The sequence below is a fragment of the Pelodiscus sinensis genome, chromosome 25 (assembly GCF_049634645.1).
Source record: "Pelodiscus sinensis isolate JC-2024 chromosome 25, ASM4963464v1, whole genome shotgun sequence".
In the NCBI taxonomy this organism is placed as follows: Eukaryota; Metazoa; Chordata; order Testudines; family Trionychidae; genus Pelodiscus; species Pelodiscus sinensis.
In genome coordinates this window covers 6,657,578-6,682,467 of record NC_134735.1, presented here as the reverse complement: position 1 = coordinate 6,682,467, position 24,890 = coordinate 6,657,578, and the positions used below count along the sequence as shown (strand labels likewise).

Sequence of the window (24,890 nt, the reverse complement as noted above, 5' to 3'; positions counted from 1 at the left end):
CTCCATGGCCTTAAGGTTCTACTTTTCCTTCCTTTTCCTCTCTCTTCTGTGCTCAGTTTCTTTCTCCTTCTTCATTGCATGTGCCCCTCATGAGGCCGTAAGGCCTATCCCAGAACTGGGGCCTGGATTGTCCTCAGGGATCATAGACTCATAGAACACTAGAAATGGAAGGGACCTCGAGAGGTCGTCAAGTCCAGTCCTCTGTCTTCACAGCAGGGCCAAGCACCATCTAGACCATCCCTGATAGATGTCCAATCTGCTCTTCAATATCTCCAGGGATGGAGATTCCACAACCCCCCTAGGAAATTTATTCCAGTGCTTCACCACCTGACAGGTAGGAACTTTTTCCTAATGTCCAACCTAAACCTCCCTTGCTGCAGTTTAATCATGGTGAACCTTGTCTCTCGTCTCAGTGGCTCTGGCATTTCAAGGTCTCCCAAGTCTTGGCCAGCCTTCCCCGTGTTATCACAGAAGCATGAGGGACAGCCCCTCACTCTCCTGGGAGCTCCCTGGATGGTTTCCTTCACCCACATTAAAAGACTCCGTTCACGGAGGCGAATCCAGGTTAGGGTCATTTCCTTGCTGTGCAGTAAGCGCACAAATCATCGTCCTCAATGAGCTGGAAAATGCGCATCTGTCAGAGGAGGTGCAACTGAATGCCATAGTGCCAGTCCCGGCGTCACTTCGTGTGTCAGTGGGCATGCAGCGGGCAGCTCTGCTTGCAATAGGACACGTTCCCCCAGCCTGGCGGCTGGGCAGTGAAGCTGGTGGTGCATCCCCCAGGATCACGCTCTTTGGAGGAGCCAATAGACCCAGAAGATGCTCAGAGGGGGCGTTAAATGGGCGTGTTTAATGGCCATGGACAAACCGTGCGGTTCGGATTGCCACTGTGCCTGTGACACTTGCTTGCACAATGTACCCTGCCGCAGGTCGGAGGGTGCAAAACAGGTTAGTTGCACCTCTTGTGCTCTGTGTGATGTGTAATTATGCAACGGGGTGGTCTTGCGTTTTTGTAGAGCCTTGTGCAGACACAAACATTTTGCAGCTGCAGCCACAAAAATGAGCTGCGGAGACCCATGGAGAGTCACAGAGTTGCAGGGTTCTAGACACAAAATTTGTGTCTGCATCCATAGCTGCAAGAATGAGCCACGGATGGCTGCACCCATGGATGTGGTTGCAGAAAGCCATGGAAATAAAGCAGATATCTGTGGATTCGCAGGGCTCTATAGTTTTAGGTGCAGCGGGGGGTAGGTGGGCACTCCTCCATGTATGGTTGGAACTCCTGGTTCATCCTGAAGGCCCCTGACCCTGTGTGCTTTGGAGTTCTGAAGTCTCTTTTGCTCTTGCCCATTTCACATCTGCCTTATGCTGAGAGCACATCTGAGACAATCTTCCCACCCAAATTACTGGGCAGTTGAGGGGAAGGATAGTCCAGTGGTAGGGAGACCTCCCTTGATGACTGAGAGACGTGTGTTCATTGCCTTGTTCTGCCACAGGCTTCCTGTGTAACCTTGGGCATGTCACATAAGCTCTCTGGGGCTTGGCACAACCCCTGTAAGATGGGGGTAATAGAGCTTTCATCTCACACAGGGGTGAGGAAGCAAAACCTCTTAAACGTTGTGAGAGGCTTAGTTATTACACTACCAGAGGGCTAGATATGAAACCGAATGTTTCGAGAAAGTGGCCATCTCATGCTGGGTGTGTCCATAACCAGGAAGGGTTTGAACTGCTTTCATTTTGTGGGTGCAACTTTCATTTCCCTGCTCTGAAAACTTGTCCCTAAAAGGAAAAATAACCTCAGTCTTCCACTCCAGTGTCCTTAGACTTTCTGCAGTCAGGGGAAACAGGAAACAAACACACAAAAAAAGAGACTTGCATGCAAACCAGGACTGGACCTTGATTGGCCAAAGGACCCAGTGATCAAAGGAACCTGCTGGCCCTTCTACCAGCCAGGGTGAAATGCAGTTTGCGATTGACGGTGAAGCGAATCGTTCTGTTGGCAGGTAGAGAAGCGCTATCCATGTGTGTGTTATGTAACTTCAGTGGCGCCTTTCCTGCGGGGATCTCTGAATGAACAGAGCACGGTCCCACCCTTGGATGTTAGTACCTGCCCAAACACGCCCATCTTTACAGAGGAGCAAAATCGGGGGCCTGGAGGTAAATTGAGGGTCAGTGAGTGATCCTGGCTGGCAGCGAACCCTGTGCTAGGTGGTTGGGTGGCACATGCCTTATTCTACCCCCCGACTATAACGAAGTGACGTGCTGTAGCAGCGATTTGCAGGAATAGCTAGGGCGGGGGAGGGGGTGGAGAGCCTGGCCCTTTCCCATCTATTGGAAGCAAATTGATTTTGAGAGGCAAATCCCCTACTGATCCACAGCCCACTGAAACCTGTGGGACTCTTTCCATTGACTTCTGTGGCCTGTTGTTTCTTTTAATTCCCCTTCCTCCCCAGTAATATGCTGGTGCAATATTTCCCACATTTGTTTGTAAAGTAATTGCTTACAGGGCCGACAGATTTCTAACTAATTACACGATCCCTTTCCCGTGCGAAAGGACTAATGAAATATCCATGAACTGCTTTCAGCTAATTCACGTTTTAAAGAAAATAATTACACGATATAAAATTATGTGTGAAATTAGGTGATTCTTTACTAAATCCATTTTTTTGACAGAGTAAATTTTACTAATACACAGTCTAATAAAATACCACTGTAATTGGTAATAAATGAAAATATTTGCTTCCTGTAATTCTTTTCAGTTATGACTCATTATTAAAAAAAAGTAAATAGATTAAAAGTGCAGCGAAAATGACCTGGTGGGATTCCATATTCATTTTCTTCTGATGATTGTTCATCAACTTTAGTCCGTTTACAAGTGGAAAGCCTATTTTTCTACCTGCTGCCACTATAGCTTTAACCCAGGGTTGGGAATTGAAGCTGTGAGCTTGTTCTGTCTCTTTTCTCACCAGCCATAACGATCCCACCACGGGAATTCCTTGGCCAAGAGCACTGCTCATTTGCAAGAGGAGAAGGACTCAGGCTTGGTCTCCCATAGCTGTGTGTCAAAGGACAGGGCTGTAAAATCTCCCTTTTGTTGCTATGGGAAGCAGAGATGCCTTGAAGATGGGGCAGGGAGCATAGGGTCTGATCCGAAGCAAGTTGAAGGAGCTGGAAAGATTTCGATTGGGCTTGATCCAACCTCCATTGAGGGCATGTTGAGTGAGATGGGACTTTTCTCACAGAGATGTCACTCCAGCAAAATACGTGCTTAAGCTGAACCATGCGACTAGTTCCATTGACTCAAATAGGACAGCTTGCATGCATACAGTTACCTTCCTGGAGGATCGGGGACAAAGTGCTTAGCACCGTTAAGACTCCAGAGATCTGCTGCCGTTTGAAGTCAGTGGAAAGCCTCCCCTTGCCGTCCTTGGGTTTGGAATATAGCTCGCTGCCTCTTGAGCATAACAACGCATCCCATGCACTCCTCCGCCTGACGCCCACATCTATTCAGCTCCCTGAAGGCGGGTTCCAAAGAGGATGGAGAGAGGCTGTTCGGAGTGGTGGCAGATGACAGAACAAGGAGCAATGGTCTCAAGTTACAGCGGGGGAGGTCTAGGTTGGATATTGGGAAAAACTATTTCCCTAGGAGAGTGAGGAAGCACTGAATGGGTTTCCAAGGAAGGTGGTGGAATCTCCTTACTTAAAGGTTTTTAAGTCCCAGCTTGGCAAAGCTCTGGCTGGGATGATTTAGTTGGGATTGGTCCTGCTAGCAGGGGGTTGGACTGGATGACCTCCTGAGCTCTCTTCCAGCCTTACAATTCTATGATCCCTTTCTAGATAATCTGCCCCAAATCCGGAAATAACTTCTTGTGAGGAGATGTGTGCTCTTGGTGAGGAAGCTGAGCGGGTGGCTTCAGGGAGAATGTCTGTGGGGTGGCTGGAGGGTCATGCTGCTTTCAGCACCACAGACAGATCCTCAGGGAAGCCAGGTTTAGGGGAGACCAGGAAGGAAAGGCAGGAGTCCGAGGGCTCTATCATGTGGAGGTTTGACAGGCCGGTCAGCTCAGAGCACCAAGCGGGACATAGGCAGCCGAGCAGGGAGGCCGGGCTGCAGTTACGGAAGGTTGAGCCTGGCAGGGCAGCTCAGGCTGACGGAGGGGCTCTGCGGCCTTGCCCTTCAGTGTCTGTCCCTCCTTCCCCATGAAGACGCCTGCCTTGACTCCAAACCCAGCAGCCAGCCCCTGCCAGCTCCCTGCCTGGGAGGCGAGGTGGCTTTTTCTCTTGTGTGTTGGCACCCGTAGGGGTGTGCCCGCCTTTTGCCGTCAGTCAGTTGGGGGAGGGGGGTAGAAATGGCAAAAACGTCCAGGATTCAGGTAGCGTTGGCTTCCTCTTCCTGAGGAGAGGGTCCCCACCCCATTCCCTGCACTTCTCCTGGCCTCTCTGCCCTCCTTCCCGCCAGAACAGTGGCCCCTTCTTGCCTGAGGGAAGGATTGTCCTGGAAGCGAGTGACCGAGACGCCTGGGACCATTAGGCCACGAGCAGTCGAGGAGCTGAGGGACAAGTGAGATGCAGCCATTTTTCTTCTCTGCCCTCTTCCCCTCAGGCCACTCAGGAAAGGGGACTGGAGCAGAGGGTCAGGTCAGTGGCCAGAGTGGGGCAGGAGCAGAAGCTGGAAAGGGGCTGGAGCAGAGGGTCAGGACAGTGGCTTTAAAGGGGGCTGGAGCAGAGGGTCAGGAGAGTGGCTTTAAAGGGGGCTGGAGCAGAGGTCCAGGTCAGTGGCCGGAGTGGGGCAAGAGCAGAGGGTCAGGACAGAGGCTGGAACAGAGGGTCAGGACAAGCTCATTGTAAACAATCCGGCCCAACAACAGGGCTGGCAAGTGGCTCATGGGGGATCGTCGTGGTAATGGGCGGTGAAAAATGCAGTTGGACAGACGTGCCAGAGCCTAGCCGAGAAGAGACAGCAGGATGCCTGTTAGGGGCTGTGCAGGGACGTCTGTGAGTGGAGATCACTGGCGGGCGGCGGGAGGTTGTTGAGAAGGGTTGGGAATGAAAAGGCAAATGAGAACACAGATGTGACATAAATCAGTAAAAACACTTGTCGTATCGATCCTTTGTACATGCCTCTTTCCCCTGGCACCCGCCAGCTCTGTACTTTGCCAACATTCGCTCTCAAAGCCTCGCTGCTCGCTCAGGCAGGCCAGGTGTGCACATAAGGGACTCTCTTCCCTGCCACGGAAATGCAGCTGTCTCTGGGGTGGGGCGTGGCCGATGTTTAATGGTGCACTTCAGCGCACGTGGCTTCCTGCGTGACTTGTGGAGAGTCGGCTCTTGTTAGCGCTGCCCTTACTGGGCTCAGCACCTGCGTGCAGTGGGGGGTGATTTGATGCAGTGCTGGCTCGTGGTGGGGGTTAGGGCAGGGACTTGGAAGGGGCAGCCGAGAGGAGATCCCCTGAAATCCAGGGCCCTGCCCACTTTGGGGTCTCATTGCCCTGCCCTCGGCGGCCAAGGAGACTCGGGCAGGAGACTTGGCAGGGCTGGAGTCAGACTGGAAACGAATGGTGGGTGCTTTGGAAAATCTCTGGCTTTGGCGCTGGGGTGGGAAAGTGCTGGGGGGCCCGGGCAGCAATGGTGAAAAGACCCCACAGGCCCGATCCAAAGGCGACAGACCCTGCTGCGTTCTGACGGTGGGGCCGGCTTTTTGCTCATCACTGGCCATTGCCGGAAGCTTCTGAGGGAAGGACTCGGGGCCTTTCCCACTCAGAGCAATTGAGAGGGGAGGCCAAGGGGAAGGAGAGACCGAGCTCCCCATGCCCATAATTCACACAGCCCCATGCTGTCTGCCCCTCCCCCCGCCTGTTAGCCTGTCTTACCATCCCTGCCTGTGGCCTGGTGCACTGCTGGTGTGGGGGAGGGATAGCTCAGTGGTTTGAGCATTGGCCTGCTAAACCCAGGGTTGTGAGTTCAATCCACGAGATGAGGATTTGGGGCAAAAATTTGTCAGTGATGGTACTTGGTCCTGCTGTGAAGGCAGGGGCCTGGACTCAATGACCTTTCAAGGTCCCTTCCAGTTCTAGGAGATAGGCAATCTCCATTAATTTAAAATTTAATTTTTCCTTCTGCCATCTCCCTCCCTCCCCTCAGAGCGCCGTTCAGCCATTGTGCGTCTTTCCCTCTCCCTCTCTGATGAGCCCCATTCCGCCAGTGAGCACTGGCTGGGCTTGGCCGTTGGCTGGCGGCAACTCGGAGTCCTCGCCATCTGCCGTGAGCTGGGCTCCTTGCGTGCTTGCCGTTCAGCCCAGCCGCCTCCAGATGTGGCAGGAAAGGACAAACCCCCTTTACCCCCCACCCCACCCAAGGTATGTCTCCAGTACAGCCTGGCACTGTGTTTTCGCTCATCTCACTGAGCCCCGATGGCGTCTCATGGCTGTATTGGTTACTCGGAGACAGGAGAGCATGGGTGTACTGGAGGAAGGGGGAGCTTCGTGGGCCGGGCACAAAGTGGAAGGGATTACTGGGTGTTTGCTGAAGGTGGGCAGGGGAAGAATTTTGTGCATCAGCCATTCAGGGAAGCCCATGGGTAGGGCCACAGCAGGCCCTGAGCCCAGTTTTCCCTGCACTGATCACTTCTCTCCCCTACCTAGGGAAACTGAGGCACAGAACAGGGACGTGACTTGCCCAGAGTTGCACAGGAGAATAGTGGCAAGAACAGAATCCAGGAGTCCTGCCTTCCCAGCGCCCACTCCCAGCAGCAAATTCTCAAGTTCTCTTAGAGTTTCCTTGTTGATTTGTTTTGCTACCTAAGGCCTGGGTCATAAGTTCTCCCCTGAACTCTCTGTTATTTGGCTTGGCTGCCCAGGTCTGATATAGCAGTGCAGAGGCTGGGGCGCCTGGGTTTGGAAAGAATGGCTGGGAGCGAGAGGGTTATGGACAACTGAGAGCAAGACCAGAGCCATGTGGAAACCTTCCCTGGAAGAGACAAGGAGCCAATCGTGGGTTGCTCTTCATTAGGAGAGGGGGCCTGTGATGGTGAGATGCCAGCCCCACAGGTTGGGGTGCCTTTTGGTCAACATGGTCTAGACTCTGGGTTTCTGGGTCACACAGACAGTATCAGAGCCAGGACTCATACTGTGTGCAGATGTGGTCACCTCATGTCCAAAAAGAGCTCTTGGCATTGGGAAAAGTTCAGAAAAGGGCAACAAAAAGGATGAGGGGTTTGGAATGGCTGCCATAGGAGGAGAGATTAAAAAAGACTGGGACTTCTCAGCTATGAAAAGAGATGACTAAGGGGGGGATATGATAGAGGTCTATAAAATTATGACTGGTGTGGAAAAAGTGAATAAAGAAGAGTTATTTACTCCTTCCCATAAAACAAGACCTAAGGGTCACCAAATGAAATGAACAGGTAATGGGTTTAAAACGAACAAAAGGAAGTATTTCTTCACACAGTGCACAGTTAACCTATGGAACTCCTTGCCAGAGGATGTTGTGACATCCAAGATTCTAACAAGGTTCAAAAAAGAGCTAGATACATTCATGGTGGGTAGGTCCACCAATGGCCATTAGCCAGGATAGGCAGGGATGGGGTCCCTAGCCTCTGTTTGTCAGAAGCTGGGAATGGGCAACAGGGGAGGGATCACTTAATGGTTACCAGTTTGGTCTGTTCCCGCTGGGGCACCTGGCATTGGCCACTGTGGAAGACGGGACATTGGACTTTGGTCTGACCCTTTCTGGCCGTTCTTATGTAGAAAATTCAGGAGTCCTGGCTCCTGGCACCATGTCTGGACCACACCCCCTGCCACAGCTGAAAATAGAACCCAGGGGTCCTGGCGAGATGGTGCTTTAACATTTTAATCAAAAGTGAATTACAGCTCGGTTGCAATGTAAGGCCGTGTAAGCTAGTTCGGATAAAATATGCCTGGGGCAGGTCTGAAATCAAACCCACAATGTCTCCCTGCTTGTGAGGGAGTCCAGTCTGCTTTGTGCCCGACAGGGGCCTGCACCCCAAACCCACCCCTGGGCTTGGCACCAGCTGGGAACTTCGGTAGAGGGGCCAAGGACTGAATGGGCCGCACAGGGCTGAGTCCCATTGCAGAGGACGTTTGTGCACCTGTCCAGTTTCCAAAGAGAGGTGCTGAATTCCCCCAGCGCCCTGCGTGGCCCGGCTGTTAAACTGCTGTGCAATAAACCTGCCTCTTGCTGTCGCTTGGCCTTAGGCGGCTTCATTGCCTGATGCCTTCAGAGAATTCTTAGGCACCTTATTAGGTGGGCCGCCGGGCAGGTGCCTGCTGCCACCAAGGCACAGATAAGGCAACCAGGAGCCAGCTGTGCTGCAGCCCCAGACCAACTGTTCTCCAGTCCTCCCGCTGGAAGGGCAATACATCTGTAGGAAGCTTCTGCAAGGGAACTTCTGTGGAGAGGCTCTGGCAGAGCCTCGTGGCAGCAGCTTGTCCCTGTTACTCACTTGACTGAATGCCCTGCAAACGGCAATGACAGGCCATGCAGGGAAAACCTGGGTGGTTCTTCTGTAGTTGGGCTTGGCTGCCTGTTGCAAAGGCTTCCCTGCTGCCTGCGTAACAAGGAGAAGCAGGTGTGATGGAACCTGGAGCCTCCAACGCTTGAGTTAAAGGAGTAATTTCATTAGCTGGTAGGAGTAGTAGGTTGTTAACCTCCAATGGAACAGCCATGGTAGGTGATCCATGACACATGCTTTGCCAGCACGTTACACCCATGCAGCAACTGCGTATTTTTGTTACTTTTATTTCCAACCCACATAGACTCTAGGGGGGAAGCAAGAACACGACAACCACGCACAGATGGGACGAGCCGTTGCGATGTGGCAGCTTGGTGGCATATCTAGTCCCCAGCCCAAACCATGATCCCCGCTGTACCCAGGAAGGGAATTGAGGCATGCACCAAACTTTCCAGAGTGCGCATGTGGGCTGGAAATGAGATTTTTTTTCTCTCTAGATTTCTGATCCTTCTGGCTGGACCAGACCTTCCTCCTCAAAGGAGTGTGGAAGCTATACCCCCGTGGTCAGCTCTTCTGGTCCCAAAGAGATGGGGGTGTAAAGGAAAAGTGGCGGAGGCACAAAAGTGAACCCAACTTTTCTGTGAGCGTCAAGAAATGCCTTGATTCCGAGCCCATTGAAATCTTGAAATCTGCTGTTGCTTCCTTATTTGGTGTCCCCTGCCTTTCCCCCCATGGTCGACGTCGCATTGCACACAAGGTGGTCACTACCATCGTGCATGTAGCTAGACAGAGCAATCTATCCATGTGGTTGCTGAAGAGCAGAACAGCCCCCTGCGCAGCACCATAAGGTCTGTGGCCCCACAGGGAAATTAACGTTATCCGCTCTTGGCACAAGAACCATATATTTGCCTGCCCACGTCCCAGTGCCCGTCAGTTACAAATCCCAGTTTGCATTCTGCCTGACCCTCTCCTGTGGGGAAAAGATGCAGCAGTAGCAAAAGTACGCCAGAAACTTTGTGGTGGGGGAATTGCTAATGGGAGCATCTCCTGGCATAAGATGCAATAAAGGCAAGAAGTGAGTTATTTGTAACGGTAATTACACGCTTCCAGTTTATCCTAGCACATAATTGCGTGGGCGTCAGGTTCCCAATGGTGGTAATTACCCTGGTGTTAAATGGCACAATATTAAGAGGTAGTTCGTTCGTTTTCTTTCTTTCTTTCTTTCTTTCTTTCTTTCTTTCTTTCTTTCTTTCTTTCTTTCTTTACTTTACTTTACTTTACTTTACTTTACTTTACTGTAACAAATTCCATTCTTCTCAACAGCTGAGCAACCAAGACCCTGCTATAGGAACACCCATTTCCAGTCTGTGGATGGGCACGCTTTACCAAGGAGTCATTTCTGCCTGCTCCCCATTCTACCTTCCCACACGGTTCCTGAGCCATACAGGCCTTTGGAAGCCTTGTCCTGGCCTACTGCTGCCTCAGTTTCCCTGCCCCTGCCCCATCTTCTCTCCTGGAGTTTGAAGTTTGGACTTTTTTCCTCAGCTAGCAAGGTTAGAATCGCTCAGCCAAACCCGTCCGTCGCGTCTTCTCGGCCGCCCGCCTGTCTTTGGCAATTGCCAGCTGTTCGCATCCTCCTATACAGCCTCTAGAGAAAGGAGCATTAAGCTGCTTCACCGAGCAACCCGTCACCCTGTAGTGCTCCTGGGTCCAACTCGCCTTTCTTGTGCTCCATTTCTTTCAGGCGGGCTGGGCAGGGGGGTCATTCGCCCCAAGCCCGTGGCACTTCCCTGGCGGTGGGCAGCCTGGGAATCGTTCTTGCTCAGAGATTTGCCCTGAACTGATCCCTGCTGGAGCCAGAGAATTTCTTTTAGGAGACGCTTCCGATGGTGAGTTAAAAGCTGCCAGTGATGGAGCCAGGCCTGGATTACCCAATAGGCAGAATAAGTACGTGCTTAGGGCACCAGCAAAGCAGGGGCACCAAAAAAAAAAAAGAGATTTTATGGTCTAGTCTTGTTTTTATTTTGAATTACATATGAATTACATAATCTTTTCAGTGCTTAGGGCCTCTTAATCTGGTCCTGGATGGAGCCTTCCCTCCAGTCCCTGGGAAGCTGTTCCAATGGTCACTTACTCACTCAAAATACAGGACTATGTAGCACTTTAAAGACTAACAAGATGGTTTATTAGATGAGTTTAGAAAAAAGGAGACCGAGGGGGGATAGGATAGAGGTCTATAAAATCATGAGTGGTGTGGAGAGGGCCGATAAAGAAAAGTTATTTATTAGTTCCCTAAATAGAAGAACTAGAGGTCACCAAATGAAATTAATGGGTAGCAGGTTTAAAACGAATAAAAGAAAGTTCTTCTTTGCACAGCGTGTAGTCAACCTGTGGAACTCCTTGCCAGAGGAGGCTGTGAAGGCTAGGACCATAATAGAGTTTAAAGAGAAGCTAGATAAATTCATGGAGGTTAGGTCCATAAAAGGCTATTAGCCAGGGGATAAAATGGTGTCCTTGGCCTCTGTTTGTCAGAGGCTGGAGAGAGATGGCAGGAGACAAATTGCTTGATCATTGTCTCCGGTCCACCTTCTCTGGGGCACCTGGTGCTGGCCACTGTCGGTAGACAGGATACTGGGCTAGAAGGACCTTTGGTCTGACCCAGTATGGCCGTTCTTATGTTCTTATGAGCTTTGGTGGGCCAGACCCAAAGCTCATCATCTAATAAACCATCTTGTTAGTCTTTAAAGTGCTACATAGTCTTGAATTTTGTGTCAGCTACACCAGACTAACACGGCTACATCTCTATCATTACTCTCACTCCACTGCATTACCCTTCTGAATGTGTCTAGCTTCAACATCCAGCCATTGGCTCTCGTTAGACTTCGGGCTAGCAGGCAAGTATCCAAGTGCGATGCCCCATGGAAGCTGCTTGCAAACGGGGATCAACCCACCCCTTCGCCTTATCTTTTGGCCACACCGATTTTGTTTCTAACCCTCCTGGCTCTTCTCCGCACCTTCGTCAATGGATCAGCATCCTTCCTGAGTCGCGGACGCAGCATCCCTGCTGCAGCTGAGCAACAGGGATGCAATACGACTCCTTAGTCCCCTCTTTATGCATCCCAGAGTGGTGTTCGCCCATTTGGCCACTGGAAACTCATGTTCAGCCCCCTGTGTCCTTTGAGAGTCGCTGCTTCTAGGGTAGGGCCCCGTGTCCTGTATATAGGGCCTGCGTTCTGTCTCCCTATGTGTAGACGTTTATCTTCAGCCACCTCCAAATGCCTATTGTTGTTTGCACCCAGCTTAGCCAGCAATCCGGGTTCTGGGGGCTGGCATGTGTCCGGGCCTCTTGCCCACGTGATTTCTGTGCGGAGGCAGCTTTTCCTGCCACCTCTGAAAAACCTTTCAAGCGAACTGACCTAGATCTGCTCCGGGAGGAGCTGGAAGACAAGGTCACAGGACGGGGGCTGGGTTGAGTCCTGCTCACACCTTGCTCCCCCTGCATGGCCTCAGGGAACCAAATGCAGATGCTGCCTCTCAAGCAGGCTGGCTTGTGACTTGAGCGGGGCCCTGTTCAGAGGCGAGTTAAGAAAATGCTGATTGATCCTCACAGAAGCACTTGGCAGGGGGAGTCAGCGAGGCGTAAGGTGGGAGGAGACCTACAGGCAGCGTGGATAACAGGCAGGCGCTGACAGTCTTCCTGCATTTTGTAGGGTGAAGAACAGAAGCACATAAGAGTGGCCATGTTGGGTCAGATGAAAGGTCCATGTAGCCCAGTACCCTGTCTGCCAACAGTGGCCAATGCCAGGTGCCCCAGAGGGAATAAACACACAAGTAATCCCTCTCCTGTCATTCATTCCTAACTTCTGGCCAACAGAGGTTAGGGACATCATCCCTGCCCATCCTGGCTAACAGCCATTGATGGGCCTAAGCTCCATGAATTTATCTAGCTCTTTTTTAAACCCTTTTATAGTCTTGGACTTCACAACATCCTTTAGCAGGGAGTTCCACAGGTTGACTCTGCATTGCATTAAGAAATACTTCTTTTGGTTTCTTTTAAATCTGCCACCTATTAATTCCATTGGGTGACCCCTAGTTCTTGTGTTACGGAAAGGACTGAGTAACTTTTTCTTATATACTTTCTCCACACCAGTCATGATTTTATATACCTCTATCCTATCCCCCCCTTAGTCATCTCTTTTTCAAGCCAACCTTTCTCCAACCCAACCTTGAAACTAACCTCTTCCGAGCTTCAGAAAATCTGGTTTAGCTTCTTCCCTGAGCCTCTGGAATAAATCTGTCCAGCATTCAGTAGCCAAGCTTCATAAAGACCTTCCTTGGGAGGGCAAGAACCAAGCACCCCCCCCTTTTTTAGGCATCACAACATTGGGGAGGGTAAGTGATCTGCCCAAGTCAACAAATGGGAGCAAAGGGCAGAGCTGGGATTAGAACCTACATCCTTTTGCACCACAGGCTGTGCTGCTCTGCTAACGGCACGTGCACAATAAGCAAGGGGAGCTGTCTGTGCCCATGCTGCGTGGGGGAAGGGGTTTCGAAAAGCACCTCCATGTGCGGGCTGGCCCCAATCTCTTGAGGTTCCTTCCGACCCTCCAGTTCTAGGACACAAGCGAAGCGCCGCAGGTCCAGTTGCCTCCGCACAGAGCTCATGCGGGCAAGAGGCCCCAACACACGCCAGCCCCCAGGACCTGGATTGCTGGCTAAGCTGGGTGCAAACAAGCAATAGGCATTTTGCGGTGGCTCAAGATAAACGTCTACACGTAGGGAGACAGAACGCAGGCCCTATATACAGGACAGGGGCCCTATCCTGGAAGCAGCATCCCTCAAAGGACACAGGGGGTCCTGCCACCCCAGGAGGGCTGCTTGTGCTGCTGGGATCCCCTCCTCTCCCTTTTTGTTAGCCCCTGCCCGGGTGGCTCTCCCTGGGAGTCACATCCTTCAGCAGGGCGGCGCCTCTGTCCTCGAGAATCTCAGCGGGGCATCCCCTTGTCCGTCGCTCCCCGATTTGGCTGTGGCTCTCTGCTCCCCGGCAGGACGGGCCCCTCCTGGAGGGCTTACGCCGCTGTCCTGCTGCGTTTCTCCCTCCCAGCTAGGCTGCCTGAATGCTGCTGCTCTCCCTCTCCACCTGGCACAGGCTCCGTATGGCTCCGGCGCCTGTGAGGTGGTGAATGTGGCGGGGCACGGCTGGGCTTGGGAAGCCTGGCTGGAGATGGCTAGCTGGGGAACGGAGGCAGGCAAGATGGTCACTGGAGGCCCAGTGGCTGCGCTGCCAGGGAGGGGAAGTCAGATCCTCCCCTTCTCAGTGCCTGCTTTCTCCCCAGGGCTGGGCTCTGCTCTGAAATGGCCTTGAGTTCCCCTCGGGGAAGGTGCAGCCGATTCTCTGGCTTCGCCCTGGCACGGATCCTTTGCCCCCACAGCAGATTCCCATGCAGGGGGGAAAGGGGGAGGGGACCGGCCTGTTCTCTGGGGTCTGTGGTGCTGTCCCCGAGCAGGGCCCGTCTGAAAGCTGGGGTGGGATGAAACTTGGTATCCAAACTCCAAACATGCACAGCTGCCGGGGCACACCTGCCTCTGCTGGCATCGGGCTGTCCCTGCTACCTCTGTGTCCCTGTCCCCCTCCCCAGCCCTAACCGGGGCACAGCGAGGTAACCCCGGCATCCCAGCCGGTTGCGAAACCTCCGACTCACACTCCAAATGCTCCCGTTAGCCACTGTGGGAGCCAGCTGCAGCTGCCTTTCCAGCACCCTCTCGGGGATCGGGGTGGGGGCGGGTTAGGAAGGGAGTTGCCCCCTTGGAGGGCTGTGATGGGGCTGGTTCAGGATTTACCCCTCCCCTGCTGCAGTCCAACATGGGCTCCGGATCTGAGCTGGCTGAGTTTGGAGGCAGCAGGGTAAAGAGCGAGGATCCAGGGTGGGATCCCGGCCACAGCTGCAGGACCGGCCTCCCCCAGAGACGCTCCCCAGCCCCTGCTTAGCCGGTGTCCATGGCGATGGCCCACTCGGTTTCCCAAGTGTGGCGCAAGATGTATGCGCCCGAATGGGCCCCCGCCCTGATCTGGGGGGTTCATGCTGATTCCCATCTTGTCCCTGGCCGGTGGAAATCGAGGCAGCACCCCGCCTGAGTGGAACCCCTCGGAATCACCCCCTGCTTTCCCATGGCCCCCTCCAACCGCGGCAGAGCGGAGGGGCTCCGGCAGCCCCTCCTGCTCCCTCTCCCTCCACAAGGCAGGAGGCGCAGGCTGCTCTCCCCCACCCCTGCCCACCGGTGGCCTGGATTCATTACAGGCGAGGTAAATGGTCTTGCTCAAGGCTCCTCTATCCAGCCGCTGGCAGGTCTTTATGAGAAAATTACCGAACTGCCTCTCCAGCGCTGGGCCTCTCGCTTTGTTTAATTCAGCTAATTCCCTGGTACAAAAGCCCGCGCGGCGCATAATAACAGGGTTGCTCTGCTATTTTGACTTGCTCTCACCGGCACCTTTGCAATATTTAAATCAATTTGCTTGCTTCCTGTAATGCTAGGAGATTATATTCTTGCTTCCCCTGTGGGCTACCTATTGCCCCATCCCCCAGCTCTGCAGGAGGACACAGTAAATCAGTGGCCGGATTCTTCAGTGTGTGTGGGGGAGGCACAGCTTCCTATTCTCGGTGATTATCCAGATTACAGTAGCACCTAGGAACCCCTTGTGTGGAGCTAGGCCCCAGCAAACACGGACTTAAACAAGAGAGCCGTTGCTAAAAGCAGAGAGGAGAGATCTGGTTTGGAGTCCAGCCCCCATCCCCAGCTCCGCTCCTCCGTGAGAGCTTCCCCTCCTATCTCAGTTGGCTTTTCACCCCCGAATTCATCACTGCCCCTGTGCCACACTGGCTATCTACACTGTTCCAAAAGGCCCTGACGACTTGAGCTCATGGAGAATCTCCATTCGTTGTCAGCAGTACAGGGCTTATGATACACGCGGGAACAATTGTGATTCCATCCCACAGAGGGCAGCAGTTTGTTTTTATGGAAATCTCATGTTTTGTGGCAAACCATGGATACAGGTTCCTCCCCTCCTGGCTAACCCTGAAATTCCAACATTTTTTCGCCTCGGTTCAGTTCTCAGGAAAGGTGCCTGCTTGGTGGATGGATAGTATCCTCACTCGGCTAGTGCTAAAACTGGTGTGAGTCAGTCACTTCCTATGCCCAGGGAAAGTGGCCACGTTGGGACTAGAAGAACCGAGGCGTCTTGGCTTTGAGTTTCTGGCTGTAGCCACTAGGCCACGCTGCTTCACTGCCCCTCCTCCCTGGTTGCTGTCAAGTGGCATCATACCTGTACAGAAGGGACATGAATGGCCCTAGAGGACAGCTCCAGAGATTGGAGCCTTCTTCCTGTTTACAGAGCAGCGCTGCTGAGGCTGGAGGATTTCTTTGTCTCTTTCCGCTGCTTCTCTCTCCATCGCAGCTACCTCCCGCTTCTCCAGCGAGCGAATGCCTGCACGTTTCCCTTCATAATCGAGTCGCAGCTTACTTGCTGCCTCCTGCCTCCTAATTGCTTCTGCAGCATCTGTAGTATCAGGTGAGGGCTGCATTCCTGCCTGTGGGACACTGATCATTAGCAAGGATCTGGGTCTGGATTAGTAGCTTTGTCAGAAGGTGATTCCTATTTTGAATGCAAGTATTCCAGCGCGTTTCCGCCAAGCCCCTGATCTCGGGGCTGACTCATTGCAGCTGCTCTTTTACTCCCAAGACACAAATCTCTCCATCCCCAAATTCAAATTCTGAATGGCGGGAGGGTTCTGATCCAAAGCTTAAATGACCTTGTTCTGTGGATCCGGGCCAGACCGTGCCTCTGAGCATAGTTCCCGCTAAGGTGCGCCCCTGAGTGGCCGCGCACAAAAAATTCTTCCCCCGTCCACCTCCTCTGGAGAGCCATGAAGCAGCACTAGTGTGGCAGGCGGCTGCACTGGGGGGCAGGGCCAGCTGGGATGTGTGGTGAGGGAGCCGCTGGGGCAGAGGGTCGGGACCTGCCAAGGCCGTGTGGTGGGAGGTGGCCTGCTCCGGTGGCTGGGGCTACAACGTGGCAGGGGTGGCTGGGGCGGGGGGGCAGCTGGGGCTGAAAACGGGACCTGCTGCATGGTGGCAGGAAGGGCGGGTTTGTCTGCTCCAGCGGCCGAGAATGGGACATTCTGCATGGCCGGGGGGCAGTGTGTGTGCTCCAGCGGCTGGGAATGTGCGTGTGTTAATAAATTAATGGCATATTAGGATGCATGAGGAGGAGCATTTCCAGGTGATCTAGAGAAGTGATTATTCCCCTTTATTCAGCTCTGGTGAGGCCACATCTGGAGTATTGCATCCAGTTCTGGGCCCCCATTCCAGAAAGGATGTGGACGCAGTGGAGAGGGTCCAGTGGAGGGTAACCAAAATGATTAGGGGGCTGGAGCACGTGATCGACAAGTAGAGGCTGAGGGATTTGGGCTTCTTTAGTCTGCAGAAGAGCAGAGCGAGGGGGGATTTGAGAGCAGCCTTCAACTTCCTGAAGGGGGGTTCCAAAGAGGCTGGAGAGAGGCTGTTCTCAGTGGTGACAGATGGTAGAACAAGGAGCGATGGTCTCAAGTTACAATGGGGGAGGTCTAGGTTGGATATTAGGAAAAACTATTTCCCTAGGAGGGTGGTGAAGCGCTGGGATGGGTTCCCTAGGGAGGGGGTGGAATCTCCATCCCTAGAGGTTTTTAAGTCCGTTCACTCAGCACGTTGATGTCGGGGGAATCTTCCAAGCCTTCTCTTGGAGCCCCCCTTCCCCTCCCGGCGCCCTCCATGGGCAGCGCAGGCATGGGCACGCGAGGAGGCCTGGGCCGGTGACGGAGTCCTCCGACATCCCCCTGGGAGGACAGCAGTCTTTTATTTTCACAGGCAGCAGCCAGGGAGTGTCAGACGGAGCAATTAGGGAGCCTCATTAGAGCAGGAGTTGGATTGGGAGGGAGGGAAGCTGCGCTGAATGACCCAGCCTTGCGGATGGAGGGAAGGCGAGTGGAAAAGCTTATTAGCACCATGTTCCTAGGGTGTTTCATTCCAGCCTGAGGCCTCCTGGGCTGTTTGTGGTCCTGTCCCCCCATTTCCTCCCATGCCTGTTCTGTCGCCCCCTGTCATCGAGAGCCCTCGCTCCCCGTTGCTGGGAGCCAGGGAGATCCCAGGACTGTCATGAGCGTCCATCTCCTGGCATCTAATCCACTGCCCTCCGGTCATTCTGCCAGGCCCCCTCCTGGCACAGAGCAATTTCTCCCGGCCCCAGAAGGTGGATGTGAGTCTCCTGGCTTGAGAAGTCATGGGAACGGGGGCGTCATTCAAAGAGAAAATTCAGTACTTGGAAGAGCAAGGGGTGAAGCTCTGGCTAGAGATTGGCATAGCCGGGGTACGTGGGCAGATAGCTCCACCCATGCTCCTCACTCCTGACCTGCAGCCCTGCCCGCAAACCTTGCTTTGGGCTCCCCACCTACCGCTCTGCCCATCACCTCAGTCCCACTCCACGTTGGCTGTGGTGGTCGTGGATCTGGGCCGATTTTGCACCAGCTGAGAATCCCTCCGCCTCGATTTTGGCTGCAGATTAGGAATCAGTTTTCTGATCCCATTTGCCCATCCCCAGTGTCAACCTGTGCTTGGTTCAGAACCACAATGTGGCTCTGAATCTCGGCAAACAACTGCTGAACCTCTCTAGTCCGGCACTCTCTGGTCCGGCAACATCCGTGGTCCGGGATCATTTCAGTGAGCTGGATGTTCACTTATTGTGACGGCGCGTCGGGGATCCCCCACCTCCTGCATCCCCATAGTGGCACGAACCGACTCCACCAGCCAGCAGAATAGAGGGAGTTTATTGCTTCTCCAGGATACAGCACAGCACAGATGTGATCTGCTTACAGGGCCAGGCCTAGGATGCCTCAGCCTCCCTTGAGATGTGGGAGACTGGGCCCCTAAATCCCAACCCCCTAGTTTAGGCTGCTTCCTCCATGTTTCCAGACAGAAACTAAAACTCGCTTCCAGCCCTGCCCCCCAGCCAGGTGCTGGTCTCCGCCTTCCTCCCTTTGTCTCTCTCCCTGGGAGGCTGAGCCTGGGTGTCTGGGTTAATCCACATTGGGGAGAGTCAGTGAGAATCTCCCATCCCAGAGTGGGGGACCCCGGGTCGCAGAGCAGACAGCCCCCCACTACGCCTCACTTATCATGGGTGTGCCCAAGTTTCCCATGGTCCTGTAAAGTTTGTTGACCGCCACCGGTCCCGGCTCTGTGTTCTGTGCTGTGATTTAGCTCTAATTTACCTCTACATGTCTTCTAAGAGCCCTTCCCTTCATGCTACGCTGTTGACCTGCATCAGAGTCAACTCCTGCCGCAAGTTACCGCAAACAGCGGAGGAAGGTGGCTGCAGCTAAGGGAAGACAGTGGCTTCTCATCATCCCTTCTCCCTCTCTCCGGGAAGAGCCGCCTCCCTTGCAATTACCTTTGTCTCAAGTACAGTCTACCTTTCTTAACATATGATTTAAAGACAGGTTGCTCTTGGCGCCCTCGCTGACTATGCTAACAAGATTGCTAATGACACCCGTTAATTAGCCAAGCTACGCTGGAGAATAAGTAATTTCCTCATTTAGAGTCATAACAAAGCCAGCCCTCTGACGGGTTCTAATGAGGTAAAAAAATATGCACGCATTCCCCCCCTCCCCCCCCGCCCCCCGTGCAGACCCCATTGTGTGTTTGCTGGCATTTGGGAGGCAGGATGTTATGGCGGGACAGAAAGAGATCACGTCAATTCCATGCTGCTCTCCCTGCTTGAGCACTTTCAAGGGAGCGCCTGGAACCAACCAGAGGGGCTGGCAGATAGTCTGCGTTTGCCTCACTTCCCCATTTTTTAGCACTTCCTTCCCTGTTTTCCTTATTGTCCGCTGTTTTAAGCATCTTCCCAGGGCTCTCTCCCTGCTGCTCCCGTTCAGAGCGGGATAGATTTTCAAGCCAGAAGGGAGCTTTATGAGCATGTCGGCTGCCCTCCTGTCTAATCCAAGCCGTGGCACTTCGCCCTGCGCTTCCTGCATCCAGCCCGCTGCGTTGGTGGAGCGAGAGCGTAGCGCTTGATTTAAAAGCTTCAAGTGACGCAAACTCCACTGCCTCCCTCGGGACGTGGGTCCAATGGCTAATTAGCGCTCGGTGTTAGAAACCTCGGTCTTATTTCTCAGCTGGATTTCTCTAGCGTCGGCTTTTGGCCATTGAGTCGCACGCTGCCTTTTGCTGCTTGCTTAAAGAGCCCGCTGCTCTGCAAGATTTCTCAGCCAGGCAGCGGCTCGGAGACCGTGATCACGTCACCTCTTAACCTTCTCTTGGATACACTGAATCGATGGCGCTTCTCCCGGCTCTCGCTGAGAAGGGGGGGCAGCTTTCTCGTTGCACTTTTCTGAGCCCTGTCTGATTTATCACTATCCTTTCAGAAGCATGAATGTCTGGCTTCTGAGCCAGCCGAGCTGGAGATGGTCCCAGGGTCTGTGTTTCAACCCTGTTTCAGGCCTCTTTGGCTCCTCAGCTCAGCAGCTTAGAGCAGGTTTACACTAGACCCGGGAGGTCAGGCTAAGGTACGCAACTCCAGCTATGTAACATATGTAGCTGGAGTCGGCTTACCTTAAGTTGAGCTTGGCGCCGTCTTCACAGAGGGAGTTTGATGGGAGCAAACTCTCCTATCGGCTTCCCTTACTCCCCACGACTGTGGCTGACCGAAGCCACCTTCAGCGTTTGATTTAGAGGGTCTTAACTAGACCCACTAAATTGAACACCAAAAGATCAATCTCTGCAGCAATGAAGACATGGCCTTATAGGCTCATAGGCGGAGCTGGTTCCCTTGAGATTAAAATGATATTAACATTTCACTCCCAGGTTCTGCATATTCACAAGTCAAACGAATGAGCAGGGTTATTGATCAGACTGGACCTGTCCTGATGGCTCCCTGTAGCTTTCAGTCTATGGTTTGCCGCTCTGGGGACAGGGAGCCCTTGAGCCGATAAAGAATGGGATTGTGCAGGATTGAAGGGCCCTGGCACATAGAGCCCTTCGTGGATACAATGTTTGTAACTGCCTCTGCATCCATATCCACAAAAATGAGCTGTGGAGATCCGCATTGACAGCTACCCATGGCTATCAAGTGGATATCTGCACACGTTCCGGGTTCTAGATACAATATGGCTACGTCTACACTGGCATGAATTTCCGAAAATGCTTTTAATGGAAAAGTTTTCTGTTAAAAGCATTTTCGTAAAAGCACGTCTAGATTAGCAGGATGCTTTTCCGCAAAAGCACTTTTTGCGGAAAAGCGTCCGTGGCCAATCTAGACGCACTTTTCCGCAAAAAAGCCCCGATCGCCATTTTCGTGATCGGGGCTTTTTTGTGGAAAACAGTACTGTGCTGTCTACGCTGGCCCTTTCGGGCAAAAGTCTTTCAGAAAAAGACTTTTGCCCGAACGGGAGCAGCATAGTTTTTCCGGAAAAGCACTGATGATTTTACATGAGATCGTCAGTGCTTTTCTGGAAATTCAAGCGGCCAGTGTAGACAGCTGGCAAGTTTTCCCGGGAAATCAGATGATTTTCCGGAAAAACTTGCCAGTGTAGACACAGCCTATTTGTAACCACATCTACACTGATGGCTGAAAAAACGAACTGCAGCTATCCACATCCACACATGTGGATCCCACGGATATCTGCCAATTTGCAGGGCTCTACTGGAAGAGCTGTATGGGGAAGCCAAGGCTGGAATAGCCAGGAGAGTCCCTGGTCTGGGGGAAGGAGCATTGGCAGAGCTGTGGTAGGGAGCTCCGGACTGGAATAACAGGCGGGGTTGTGGATCAGGACTAAAAGTGATCAACAGACCCGTGTGTGGGACTATGCTCACTGCCGGCACACATTGCGTTTCATTTTTATAGCCCCGTAAAACAGCCGAGTCAAGACACTTCCAACAACTTTAAAAAGCCATTATAAAAAAAATGTTCTTGTTGCATCTGAATTGCAACCTCCTTTTAGCAGGGGTTGGACTCGATGACCTCTTGAAGTCTCTTCTAACCCTGTGATTCCATGATTTGTCCGACTTGTGCTTTTGGGTGGCACCACACACACTGAACGGTTGAAGAGTTTCTCGGAAAACATCCACTCAATGTGCAGCAGCGGTCGACAAAGCAAACAGAATGTTAGGAGTCATTCAAAAAGGGATAGCGAATGAGACAGGAAGGCTGTGTCTAGACTGGCAAGTTTTTTCGCAAAAGCAGCTGTTTTGCGGAAAAACTTGCCAGCTGTCTACACTGTCCGCTTGAATTTCCGCAAGAACACTGACGATCTCATTTAAGAAATCAGTGCTTCTTGCGGAAATACTATGCTGCTCCCATTCGGGCACAAGTCCTTTTGTGCAATAGCTTTTGCTCAAAAGGGCCAGTGTAGACAGCTCAGATTTGTTTTGCACAAAAAAGCCCCAATTGCGAAAATGTGCTTTTGCGGAAAAGCGTCCGTGCCAATCTAGATGCTCTTTTCCGCAAATGCTTTTAACGGAAAACTTTTCCATTAAAAGCATTTGCGGAAAATCATGCCAGTCTAGATGTAGCCAATAAGAATAAGGGGGGATATGATAGAGGTCTATAAAATCATGACTGGTGTGGAGAAAGTAATAAGAAAAAGTTATTTACTTGCTCCTATAACACAAAAACTAGAGCTTACCAAAATAAAATTAATAGGTAGCAGGTTTAAAAGGAACAAAAGGAAGATTTTCTTCACCCATCTCAGTCAACCTGTGGAACTCCTTGCCAGAGGATGTTGTGACATCCAAGATTCTAACAGGGTTCAAAAAAGAGCTAGATACATTCATGGTGGGTAGGTTGATCAATGGTTATTAGCCAGGATGGGCAGGGATGGGGTCCCTAGCCTCTGTTTGTCAGAAGCTGGGAATGGGTGACAGGGGAGGAATCACTTGATGGTTACCAGTTTGGTTAGTTCCCTCTGGGGCACCTGGCATTGACCACTGTGGAAGACAGGACACTGGGCTAGATGGACCTTTGCTCTGACCCATTCTGACCATTCTTAAGTAAGAGTATCTTCATAAGCGATTGACCTTGTCTCCACCTGGCCAGCCCATTCCTGCAGAGGCTGGTGTCTCTCTTTCTGCCCCTTTAAAGAGGTGGTTTAATATTTATTAGTAATTAAACGATGATTTGTGTTCTCTAGGCTCCCACATCCACCAAGCCCTGGGAGATCTGCGAGAGGAATAAGATGACCTTGTTTCCCGTGTCTCTGAAGAGGGTGTTTTTATTTTTTCATGAGTTGCTAGAAGTAATCATTGCAAAAGGGGGAAGGGGAGAAAAGAAGCAGGAAGGTTGCTAAGTTTGACCAAGCCACTTCCCCTCCCTCGGGTGCTACTGGAAAATATTTCAGAGTGGGGAAAAGTTCCCCTCCCCTTCCCCCGGCAGCTCTTGAGTGAAATATGCAGGATTTGTGAGTGCTGAGAAACGATATGACTTGTCCAAGGAGCTGAGATCTGGAATCCAGTTCAGCGATGGAGCCATCAGACTATATTTCCTCACAGTTTTACTGCTTTGGGAAATTTCTGCCTTCCCTACTACTTTGCTGGCGATATCTAGCCCTGCTACTCAACCTTGCATGGTGCTTCCCTTTGGGGAACTATTGGCTGAGTAGTTTCAAGCTCAGTTGGTACTCGGCTGCGAGGCCTCTGGGCACCACAGGATCATAGAACACTAGAACTGGAAGCGACCTCAAGAAGTCATCAAGTCCAGTCCCCTGCCCTCATGGCAGGACCAAGCACCAGCTACACCATCCCTGACAGGTGCCTATCTAACCTGCTCTTAAATATCTCCAGTGATGGAGATTCCACAACCCCCCTCGGCAATTTATTCCAGTGCATAACCACCCTGACAGGAAGTTTTTCCTAATGTCCAACATAAACCTCCCTTGCTGCAGTTTAAGCCCATTGCTTCTTGTCCTGTCCTCAGAGATCAAGGAGAATAATTTTGCTCCCTCCTTCTTGTAACAACCTTTTAGATACTTGAAAGTTGGTCTTATGTCCCCTCTCAGTCTTCTCTTTTCCAAACTAAACAAGCCCAGTTCTTTAAGTCTTCCCTCATAGGTCATGCTTTCTAGAGCTTTCATCATTTTTGTTGCTCTTCTCTAGACCCTCTCCAATTTCTCCACCTCTTTCTTGAAATGTGGTGCCCAGAACTGGACACAGTACTCCAGCTGAGGCCTAATCCGTGCAGTGTAGAGCAAAAGAATGACTTCTCATGTCTTGCTCACAACATTCCTGTTCATGCCTCCTTGAATGATGTTTGCTTTTTTTCAACAGTGTCACACTGCTGACTCATATTTAGCTTGTGGTCCACTATGACCACTAGATCCCTTTCAACAGGACTGCTTCCTAGACAGTCGCTTCCCACTCTGTATGTGTGAAACTGATTGTTCCTTCCTAAGTGGAGCACTTTGCATTTGTCCTTATTGAACTTCATTCTATTTACCTCAGACCATTTCTCTAGTTTGTCCAGATCATTTTTAACGATGACCCTGTCCTTCAATGCAACTCTTCCCAGCTTGGTATCAGTAGAGTCCATTTGAGCATAGAGTCCTAATTTGGTGTAAAGGGGGATGGGATGTAAAAATCAACCTCTCCCAGCTTGTGATCATTAAAGAGCCCCATGGAATGATAAAGTTAACCTAATCTTATGCCCCACTCATATGCCAAGGGGCATAAGATTAGGTTAACTTTATCATATAATTGCATTCTGCTTCCTTAAATATTCTTCATAAGGAGTATCCTGCCCCTCAGTTTCTAATGAAGCTTAGCATATAGAGCACTGGATATGTTGAAAACACTAGACCTCTATTAAGCCCTGTGAAGGAGCATTATTTTCCCCAAACTGCAAATGGGGAAACTGAGGCGGGGGGTGATGCATGTTGCCCAAGTCCAGCATTAGATTGAGGGCCTGTGGATTTCCAACCCTCCATCCCACACTGCCTCTCAAGATACTGCGCACGCCTAAATGCCTGTGTGCTATAAGGAGACAGTAGTGCCTAGTGGCTGGAATGCTGGCTTGGGACTCAGACCTGAGTTCTGCCTCTGCTACCGGCCTATGGGGGCACTTTGCATAACTTACTCCTCCCCATCCCTCAGTTTCCACGTCCGTACAATGGGGATCATGGTGCTGACCCCCCCTTTGCAAAGAACTTTGAGATTTACTGATGGAACTTGATGCATGAAAGCTGGGAGTGATTATTACCAAACAAATGCCATGTTCTGTTTCACAGACTGCTGTGAGTGATCTGAAAAGTGCTTTGGGATCCTCCTGGTTGCGAGTCAGGGTAGAAATGCATACACATGCTGCACCGTTCACCCTACACACTTCACAAGGTGCCCCTGTGGG

General features: G+C 51.9%; 1 protein-coding gene across 3 annotated transcripts in view; it reads left to right on the top strand.

Moving 5' to 3' along the window:
* The window catches only part of DLGAP3 (DLG associated protein 3), a 157,620-nt gene that overhangs the window by 98,439 nt on the left and 34,291 nt on the right, over positions 1–24,890 (top strand). Inside the window, exon 1 of one of the 3 annotated variants that reach the window (XM_075909189.1) lies at positions 10,236–10,359. The exons of the other annotated variants lie outside the window; for them this stretch is intronic. The gene's annotated coding sequence lies outside the window, so the exon portion shown is untranslated. Of the gene's footprint in view, positions 1–10,235; positions 10,360–24,890 lie in introns of those variants that run through there. 3 annotated transcript variants of the gene reach the window in all.